Below are 10956 nucleotides of genomic sequence, written 5' to 3'. Positions count from 1 at the left end.
TCTTAAGGAATTGACACTGCGTTGCCACCGAGAGAAGGAGAATAACGAAGGTGAACCGATGAGCAACTCCTCACGGATCCCTGCGGATGGTGATGGTGCCACCGTGACGACTCTTATAGCGTTAGTTTCGGTTTCAGAAAGAGATAATGCTATACAAGCAGTGTCATTCATTTTCGTCTCGTGTATCGAGTTTCAATAAACTCGATATTTCATTAGTCTTCGAGAGTAAGTTTAACAAAGGAAATGTACACATGCAATACAGACCTACGGATACGCATGCACACACACACACACACACGCATACACGTTCGCACTCAGCATGCTGAAATGTGAACACACGAGTTGGCACTCACACGCCACCACGCATGCAGGCATGCAAGCGCACCCAGAGCTAGAGTACATGCGCACACTATTGTGAAAACGTACGGAAACACACAAGCACACGAAAGCACGCTCAAGACGGTAACGCACATAATGACTCTCTCTCTTTCTTCCTGCGGCCACTCAGAAACCTGCGCGCGCGGACAGACTGAATAACCCTCGCGCTGCCATTGCGTTCCAGCGCCTGCTGCACTAAGTCGCTTTAGGGTTTAAATTAGTAGCCTTATTTACAAGCCAACGGGTCCTTAGCAAGGAGGTTAAAAATTATTTGCTTCTCTCTAGTGAATTCACTGCTCATTCGTAACGAAAACGCTGCGTTAACGCCGCACCAATCTTCCAAATAACTGCCGTAAATGCATATTGCTACGTTACAGAAGTCACATATAAAGATATATTTACGATATTTAGACGACAGACAACGATGCATAAACAAGATGGCTGTCGAGACCAATTCCACCTCTACACGTCAAATCGTTTTCTTCTGATTGGCGCCACTCTTGTTTGCGCCGTACCATAACCCCTGCCTGTAAAGGCGCCGTCTCGGCGCTAATCTTAAGGGAGGTGAACTCGCTGCGAAGTATGGTTCAGCCAGGACACATGCACAACGTCCACGGGGACACGCGAGTCCAGCGAAGCGATCTCCTAGTTCACATCGCCAAGCTGACGCAATATTGTGTAGGGCCCTGTGTAGCGTGGCAGCAACTTTTAAGAAAAGCCGATATGGCGACACGGTGTCCATGGGAGGACAACGGACCCAGGAGGAAATCGAACGTCCCGATGTTGGCAGTCGTACCGGATCTTGTGCGGTTCCTCAGACGCAATGAGCCAGCAGCCGTCAATCTGGCGTGCCGTGTGAGCCCGGGCGAAGATGCGGGGTATGCCGTGATGGACGATAACGTCACGGAAAAGGAAATCTGCCTCCTCAGTTGCACAGCTTGTGCTCAAAGCTGCCTTGAACGCGTACCAGGTCGCGTAATCAGTCGCGACAACGTCCCAATCATTGCCAGATTTCGACGTCGGAAAAGGGCCGAGAAAATCGAGACGGACGTGAAAGAATGGTTCTGAGAGCACATCGATGGAGTGAAGGCGTCCAGGGGCCTCATGCCGAGGCCTCGGTCCTGAAGCTAGATCTGAATTTCAATGTTGCACCTGCACCTGACGTCCGAAAGGTTGTGTGTGCGGTGGAGTGCGCGGTTAACCAAGTTGACCCGTCCCGCCGTGACGAGGCTCGCACCCACGCTATTGGTGTCCTTTCTGGTCTGCACCGGAGGAAGTTTGTTTCCCCTCTTTCTGCTGAGGAACGAAGAGCTGTCCAGCGACTTCAGGCAAACACTGGAATCGTGATTCTTCCCGCTGACAAGGGGAATGCAACAGTGCTAATTGACACGGCTGTCTACAAAAACAAGATGTTGGCTCTGCTTAATGACCAGGACACTTACGTCCAGCTCACTCGGGACCCGATCTTGAAGGTTCAGAGGGACTTCCAGACTCTCCTGGCTGACGTGTTCCGCTTCGTAGCTCCCAAGCACAAGTCTTTGTATTTCAAGCTTCTTTGTAATAACGGTGCTGCACCTGCACCTTATGACTTGCCGATGGTTCACAAGCCCAATGTCCGCCTACGTCCAATAGTCGACTACACCCGCTCCCCTCTCTACAATTTGTCCGCATACCTGCACCAGCTTCTGGCTCCACTCATCGGGAAGAGCTCCACGCACGTGAGCAACTCCTGTGACTTTATTGAAAAAGTTCGCGACGTGTCTCCATACGACGACGGGGTGATCGTTTTGTTCGACGTGGTGTCGCTGTTTACCTCAATTCCGACTGACTTGGCTGTGGAAGCATGCACTTCTGCTCTGGAATCTGACAGGATTTTGCCAGACAGGTCAACCATTGACGTTGCCGACCTCAATAGGCTCCTCTGTTTTTGATTTGGAAACCCGTAATCTGTTTCGACAAGGTCTTCTACGAGCAAGGCCACGGTACGGCAATGGGTCCATCCATCTCTGTTCCTGCCGCCAATCTTACGATGGAATGTTTGGAAAGGCATGCTCTCGCGTCCTTCAGTCCTCGGCCAAAAGTTTTCCTGCGCTATGTGGACGACTGTTTTTGTCTGATTCGGCGCAGCGCTTTGGCTTCGTTCACTGCGCACCTAAACAGTCAGGAAAAGGCCATCCAATTGACAGTTGAGACAGAGGTCGACAGCATACTCCCTTTTTTAGACGTACTTGTCACCAGACGCGATGGACGGCTCTCGTTCAGCGTATACCATAAGGACACACACACTGACCGCTACCTGAGCTTTCAATCCGTCCATCCAGACGCTCACAAAAGGTCAGTTGCTGCCTCACTGCTCATCCGTACGAACCGCATTTGCACCACAGCAGAAAGTCGTTCCACTGACTTGGACCACGCGCGAGGGGATCTCTCAGCAAGCGGCTATCCCACATCCTTTTTGAGTGCTGTGGAACGCCGTCTGTCCAATCCAGCACATCCGGCTAATCCCCGACCAAGAAAGCGTGCTGCCATACCTTACGTTGCAGGGATAAGCGAAACCTTGTCTCGCATTCTACGCAGTTATGACGTTGAGGTGGCGCTCGAGCCCGTGTGTAAGCTGAGACAAGCACTCGTTGGCGGTAAGGACAGACTTCCGAGATAATCGTTTCCCGGCGTGGTCTATAAGATACCCTGCGCAGATTGCGACTACGCATACATCGGTGAATCGGGCAACTTCAAACAGACTGAGGCAGCATCAGAAAGATGTCGTAAAGAAACGTACAGTTTCGAATGCTCTTGCCGAGCACACGGATGCAAAAAGCCACAAGATTGACTGGGATCGCTCGAGAGTTATAGGCAAAGAAAGAAACCTGAAATCGCGGCTGTATCTGGAATCGCTGGAGATACAAAAAACACGTTGCACGCTCAATCGAAATGAGGGGACCCTCTCCCCGTCATACACGCGCTGCTTACGTCACCTTCTGAAGTATACATAAGCTGCCATGAACCTTCCGTCATCCCATTGTGAACAAGGCTTCTGTAGCGAAGCCGAAAGGTCTTTTAGCTTTATTCATTTTTTAACACTCCTGTTGGTCGGTGTCCATCGTTTTATTACTTCAGGGGGCAGCACAGCTGGGCTTTTGCCACGCAGACAGCCCACAGGCTGCAACGTACCGGTGCACAGAGCGGTACAAGCCTGGCCAGTAAAAGCGGCGCCGTACACCGTTGCAAGTACGTGAAACACCGAGGTAGCATGCAGTAGGGGTGTCACGCAACTGCTCCAGAACTGATATCCGGAGACGGCGTGGTACAAAGAGTAAAATTCTGGTCGTTCAGGGTATAAGCTGCGACAGTAGACAGCGGGACCAAGGAACACGAACATGCGCAGCCTGGGCTCCGAATGTCCAAAATTCAGACTTTCAATGAGAACACGTAAACAGTCATTACGCCGTTGTTCAGTGTGGATGTCGTGCAGATCATAAATGGCTCTGACGCAAGAGTCGGCGCCATGCTCATCATATTCAGAGAGGTTGACAGGACGATGGCAGAGGCAGTCGACGTCCTTCTGTAAACGGCCTGACTTGTATAAAACAGCAAATTAATATTCTTGAATCCGTAGCACCCGTCTAACCGATCGTCCAGTGGGGTCTTTAAGTGAGAAGAGCCAGCAGAAGGCGTGGTGATCGGTAATCACGGAAAATGTGCGGCCGTAAAGTACAGCTGGATTTTCGCAACTGCCCAAACTAACGCCGGGCACACCTGTTCGGTGATTGAAAAAATCTCGGCGGTTCGCAGGAGGTGGCTGGCGTGTGCAATTGCGCGCTTTGCGTTAAGCTGCCTTCGAACAAGTACATCCCTACTTCCATTGCCGCTGACATCCGTCTGAATTTCGGTGGCGGCAGATGGATCCTAATGAGGCAGTAATGGGGGAGCCATGAGCAAGCGTAGGAGTGCGGAGAAGGCTTTGTTCTAAGCAAGGTCCCATTTGAAAGGAACGTCCTTGTTAAGTCGGTGATGGTGAGGCGGTGTCGGTGAAATGTTTTATAAAGCGACGGAAATACGAGCATAGCCCAACAAAGCTTCTTACGCCTGCGGCGGAAGACGGAACAGGAAAGTTCTGGGCAGCGTGAATCTTGTCAAGATCGGGCTGAACGACAGCGGCGCAGACGAAATGGCCAAAAACGGTAATTTGATCACGTCCAAAGTGCATTGAGATGAATTCGATTGCAAGCCGACGCGTCGGAAAACAAAATATCCGATAGACGCGTTAGATGACTCGTAAAAGTTGGTGAAAAGACTATGACGCCGTCTAGATAACAAATACATGTGGACCTCTTACAGCCGCGAAGTAAGGAGTCCATTATTCTTTCGAAAGTTGCCGGAGCATCACAAAGGCTGAATGGCAAAACCTTGAATTGGTAAAGGCCTTCAGGTGTCACGAAGGATACTTTCCCCCGGTTCATGTCATCTACAGAGATTTTACCATAGCCTAGTTGGACTATCGGGGACAAGTCCTAGGCTCCATGCAAGCAGTCCAAGGCGTCATCACTACGCGGCAATGGGTAGACATACTTGCGTGGGATTTTGATGAGATGTCTGCAATCCACACAAAAGCGCCAACTGTCGTCCTTCTTCTTGACAACGACAACAGGCTGCAAGATGGCTTGATAACGCCTTTAGTCAACATCTTATCGACTTTTCCTTGAACGGCTTGTCGTTCAACATGTGAAGCATGGTATGGCCGGCTGGCGTGGTATCGGATTGGTGTCTCCGGTGTAAATACGATAGGTGACTAGCGATGTCTGGGCTAAATGGTGGCCGTCAAGGTCACAAATATCGTCGTAAGTTTCCAAGAGACGGCAGAGGTCAGCAGCTTGTGCCGGAAAATCGGGTGCAGTCAGTCTTTCTAAGTCCGTCTGTGAGAGTCGGTGCATCGGAGGTTCCTGTAGAGGACTACGGAATTTCAACATCAAGGGTGGATATCTTGGAATTGTTCACAGGCGAGATGTTGGCCAAAGACATGTCTCTGGGAAGAATTTGAGTCAAGCAGTTAAAATCAAGGAGAAGGAGCGAAGTCTGATTGCCTGTTACAGTGAGCACGATATGTAGTAGGGCCAAATTTCTTTCAAGCAATATGTCAGCGGTGCCACATAGTACATAGACGCTGTCAGGAACATATGGGAACGACAGTAGAGTCACATACGTAGTGCCTTGAGGTGACAGGAGGATATACGGGTGAATAACTGTGGTTGTGTGACAGGTGGACTATAGCAGCCGTGGGGCAGTTCAAGCTGAATGACGCTAGACGCGCAATAAAAGAGGACTGAATGGGACGCTAAAGAGCCTAAGCCCAGTATAACGTCATAAGGGCATAAAAACAGCAAATAAAACAGGTGTTAGACGCCGAAAATGCCAATGCGAACGGTGCATATACTATGCCCGGTAGGCGTTTCTCGGTCGGCGACGTGAAGAGTGTGTGATGCAGCAGCTATTACTAATTCATATTCTCGTATTGTAGCGTGAAGTGACACAGGCAGAAACTATGATCAGGCATCGGTGCACTTAGGCACTCATCACGGATACGTGCGCACCAGTGAATGCTGGGACACTGACGCCATCGACAAAAAGTCCATCAAGTTCTGTTTGGTCGGCAAAGTGATCAGAGGGTCTTGCGGTCGAGTCGTGAATGTAGCGTCATTTCCAGAAACTGAATCACCTAGTTTTCCAGAGACGGGCATCGGGCCTACATCGGGATGATGGGCGACGAGCCTGCGGCGATAGGGACCATGTTCGACGAGCTGGTGTCGAACGGGACTGATTACGTCGGAATGACAATAAGCCGGGCCTGTTCCAAGGAACACGAGGCCCATTGTTTGGTATCTGCAGCGCCACTGGAGGCTTGTAACAACGCTCGCTCTGTTCGCGGAGATAATAGCTGGTGAACGGCGGTCGCAGAGGGGAGGAAAAAGTACGGTTGTTGCAATGGCGAGCAACGCGACCGACACGTCAGCTGGCCAAACAGATTGGCCAATCATCTGCGGTTTGCCACTCGGCTGGATTTTGGTAGCGTACAGGATACGGCAGACCAGTCGGTGGAGCTGGAGTATGAGACAGCTGTGAAGCGGCAACAGCACTTGCAGAATGAACTCCAAGATTAGCCAGTTCTTCGCGGAGTATTGCTTGCAGAAATGGTGATGTAGGCAAGTTGTTCGGCTCACTGGGTTGGCAAAAAAGGGCTGCGGGTGCCATGGCTTCAAGTTCTCGCCGCACTATTCGGGGCAGGTCATCTGATTATGATCGTTGCTGCGCTCCTAGCCTGTCGTCACAGGAGGACGTCGCAGCTGTATTCGGCAGACATGCGAACGGCGTTGCTATGCGGCGGCTCTTGGCCTTCTGAAAGCGTTGACACTCTTTTGTGATGTCCGGTACTGTTTCACAATTTTTGCACATGAGTAGATTGAAAGCATCGTCAGTACATGGCCCTCTAGTACATGGCCAACCTTGTTTGACGTGGCCATATTGCTGCCGGCCTTACGACACAGAACCAGCCACGTCCTGGATGTTAGATACATGATTCTGAGGACGTCTGGGCGCGGGTCGCGAGTTCTTTCTTAGCGGGGCTCTTCCGCTAGGCGGTACGGCCGAACACGTCCCTGATTACGTGTTTGCGCGTGTCCCAGTCGTTAAAGTCTTCGTCGTGGTTGTAATACCACAACTTCGCCGTGCTTTCTAGGTAGAAGAACAAGTTAGCCAACATAATCGTAGGGTCCCATTTGTTGTAGTCACTTACATGCTCATACATGGCTATCCAGTCTTCAATGTCAAGGTGGTCGGTGCCGCAGAACGTTCCTGGATCGCGCGGCTGAGCCAGCACAACCGTCGGGGCTGTAGGCGTTAATGTGAGTCGCGCCATGTTGAGTCCTTTTTCGGCCGTCATGTTGTCCAGTTCGAGGTGGCGACTACTGCGGAGTTCCGTTATTTCTCGTGGATAACCCGCACCTTTCACCAATATGTTACATTGCAGAAGCCACATATAAAGATGTATTTACCATATTTACGCAAGAGACAGCGATGCATAAACAAGATGTCGGTCACGTGCAGTTCCATCTCTACACGTCAAATCGTCCTCTTCTGACTGGCACCACTCTTGGTTGCACCGTAACAATATGTCTTCAAGAAGGGACTGCCTTCTCGGCGCGGTCGGTTGAAACTTGTTAATACTCAGCGGATATTTCGAAATGTAATTTCCTAAGAATTGCGCCCATTCAGTTATGCTGGTGCATTTCCATGAAGTTCCACAGAATTTTTGAAGGGGCAATGTCCAAAATTCGTGGCGATGGGAGCACAATGAAACTTTCAAGCTTCGCTTTAATAAGTTAGTTATGGCGCCTACCAACATCCCCATTTGTAGGCGACTTCAACTTTTCAGTTATTTACTTCATAACTTAGGCTTCCGTTGCGTTCGGCGTACTCGTCCACACTTGACACTTGAGGGAATAATTAACGAGCATGCATTACATCATTTTGTTGATTCCCCTGCAAGGTGCAGTGTGTCACCAGCTAACATATAGACCTTGATTTTTGTAACCATCTCAATTTATTAAGACAATTAAAACGATGACGGCGATTAGTGGCCCTGAAGTAGTTGTCGGTAGTATCGTTTGCGAGAATATAAAGTTTTGAAAACATGCATCCACGCAGCATATATATTTGTGAAACTTGTAACTATGAGGCTAAATCATCCGATCTTTCGCTCTTTTTGTAAGCATTTCATGAGTGTTCTTTAGTCATGAACATTGCCAGTCTTTGGGTCATTTTTAGGGCTAAGCTTGCTAGCCTTGTCAGTTGTGAGGTTCCTTCCATGGTTACTACAAGGAAGCGTAGGGAAAACCAACCATCTATGACCGGAAACATAAGGAAGTCAATTGACAAGAAGCACTGCCCATTCAAGCGCTTCCGGATAACAAAGACTGCTAACAGAGCAGAGTGCTAAGAACTAAGCAGAGTGCTAAAAACAATTAAGACCAGTTAAACATAACTTTCTTTAGAGAGAAAACTTATTAGCGATCCCGAGGAGGTATGGAAACATGTGCAATAGAATAAGATGTGCTCAATTGGTATCCCGGGTATCATCGATGGCCTAACAAACTTATAGGAAGACGCAGACAAAGCAGCTTTCTTTAACAGATGCTGCCCAATGGCGCATTGTGAAATATTTGAAGGTGAAATGCCACCTTTAAGATGCCACGTTTTTTGGACCTTTGGCTTAGATTGCAATCTTCCCAAAAGATGTATGCACTCTTCTCGAATTCCTTAATACAAGCTAGGCTCCAAGGCATTACACAATTTCCGATCACGTATTGAAGAAATGTGCAATATTCTTGGTGCCATTTCTTGCTGTTTTGTTTTCTTAATCAGTAGAAGAACAGGAACTCCGTTCTGAGAGCGAATACTAAAAACTGGTAATAAAAATGGTGTCACTAAATACAGACCGATTTTTTTTTTCACAAGCGCCTGTTTCAAATACGTTAGGCATATAATCTGTAGCAGTATTATCAAACATATGGAATCCAATCATTTCTTCACTGCCAGCATGGTTCCTGGTCTGTATTGTCTGTTCCACAATTATGTAAATTTTCACAAGGTGTTATAAGTTTATACAATAGGAGGCTGACTTGATTCCGCATTGCTAGATATTTTCGGAAGGCATTCGATACGGTTTCGCATGCTTTCTATTACGTAAATTGTCATATATCGGCCTGCCTGCTTCTGTTCTTGGTTTTCTACTTCATAATAATGATTTACCAGAGCTGTTTACTTCAGATTTCCAGATGTACGCGGATGATTGTGTCATTTACAAACCGATATATGGCACGGATTATACTAATTGCTTACAACTGGGTGTTGACATTGTGGTCTATGCGGTGAAAACTGGAAAATGTGTTGCACTATTAGTGAGTGTCGCTTTATGACATTTGCTAAGTTCCAACCGTTCTATTCATGCCTGTCTGGTAACCCGCTTGGTAGCGTTGAACATTTTAAATATCTTGGTGTCTATTTATGTTCTGACTAATATTGGAACGAATATATAGGTCATATAACTGGTAAAGACAATCGTGTGTTAAGTTTAATTAAACCTAATTTCAAGTCTGCTCACAAAGCCTGTAAACAGCTATGCATGTCACCGAAATGCGACCAAACCTTGAATGTGCATATGTGCAGTATGGGATACTCATGGCCAATTACTAATCTATAAACTTTGACGCATGCAAATCCGTAATACACGCTTTGTCGGTTGTAATTATAACCTTAATTCCAATATGAATAACATTAAGAATGAACTAGGTGGTTGAAAGATCCTCAGTGCTGAAGATGTTTGTGAGTAAATTTTTTTTCCTTTCATTTTTCATATGAAACAAGCAATAACACATGTTTATGCGTAATAAGCTTATACGACACATCACAGGTGAATGATCATGCGGGAAATAAGCTGTCGTGTGGATGTATTTGTGCGTTCCTATTTTTTTTTCCTTTTACGATTCGCGAGGGGAATAACGTTGTATGCCAGCATTGTAAATCTTGCCGCAAGCATGTTTTTCTAATCTTTGCAAGATGTTGGATGTCCAAAGGAGAACTTTGTTTGTTTACTTTCATGTTTTCTTTCTGTTGTTGTTTCGACTCCCCTACAGAAATGTCCAACTGGGTGATGTATGTTCCTGAATAAATAAATAAATAAATAAATAAATAAATACATTATATAATTAATTAATTTTTGGGTAGTTTTTCTACGCACAATTTTTTTTTCAATATACAGGGTGTTTCATCGAACACGTTCAACATTTTTTAAAGGTTGCCCGTGGCAGAAAGCACAATTCTAGTTTAAAAGCTGCTCTACTCGAAGAGGCGGACATGCATCTCGAAAGTGGTGTCATCCTGAGAATTCGTTCAAAGTGGATTCACCTTGCGAACTCGACAGCTAGAATTTATAATTTGCAACATGGGCAATAAGGTAATTAGTTCAAGCTTAATTAGTGAGTTTTGTTAATCAGTCCATTATACATGTGATTTTTGCTAGCAATGTCCGCCTCCTTCAGTAGATTATTCTTATGAACTAAAATTGTGCTATCTGCCACAGGCATCCTTTACATGCTTTTGAAAGTTTTCTCTGAAACGCGTGGTATACAAATCTTTTCCAAGCGTGCGTGGTGTGTTCTCGCTCTTCGTACTTTTCTGGTTTCAGCGCTAAATTTTTTATAGGGCTGATTTAGGAGTTACTGGAAGCCATGGTATTAGAAACGTTCTCGCAAATTGAACGAATGGTGTCCTTGTGTTTGTACATTGAAGTTAGAGACCCGAGCGCCTTGCGATGGCGGAGCAGTGACCTCGTAAATGTACAATTTCCTACCGGTTAATTAGCTCACTGCATTTGTTTCATTGGATGCCACGTGCTCTTCGGAGCAGGTCGCATCCGGCCGCTTCATTCGCAGGAAACGTATCAGCTGCCATAACGACCTGAAGTCGACAGAAGGAAAAACAGAATGTGCTCATGCAAAGCCGACAGGCATGGAAGTACTTAATTGC

This window comes from Dermacentor andersoni, chromosome 5 (genome assembly GCF_023375885.2).
Source record: "Dermacentor andersoni chromosome 5, qqDerAnde1_hic_scaffold, whole genome shotgun sequence".
Classification (NCBI taxonomy): Eukaryota; Metazoa; Arthropoda; class Arachnida; order Ixodida; family Ixodidae; genus Dermacentor; species Dermacentor andersoni.
This window is presented reverse-complemented; position numbering follows the sequence as displayed.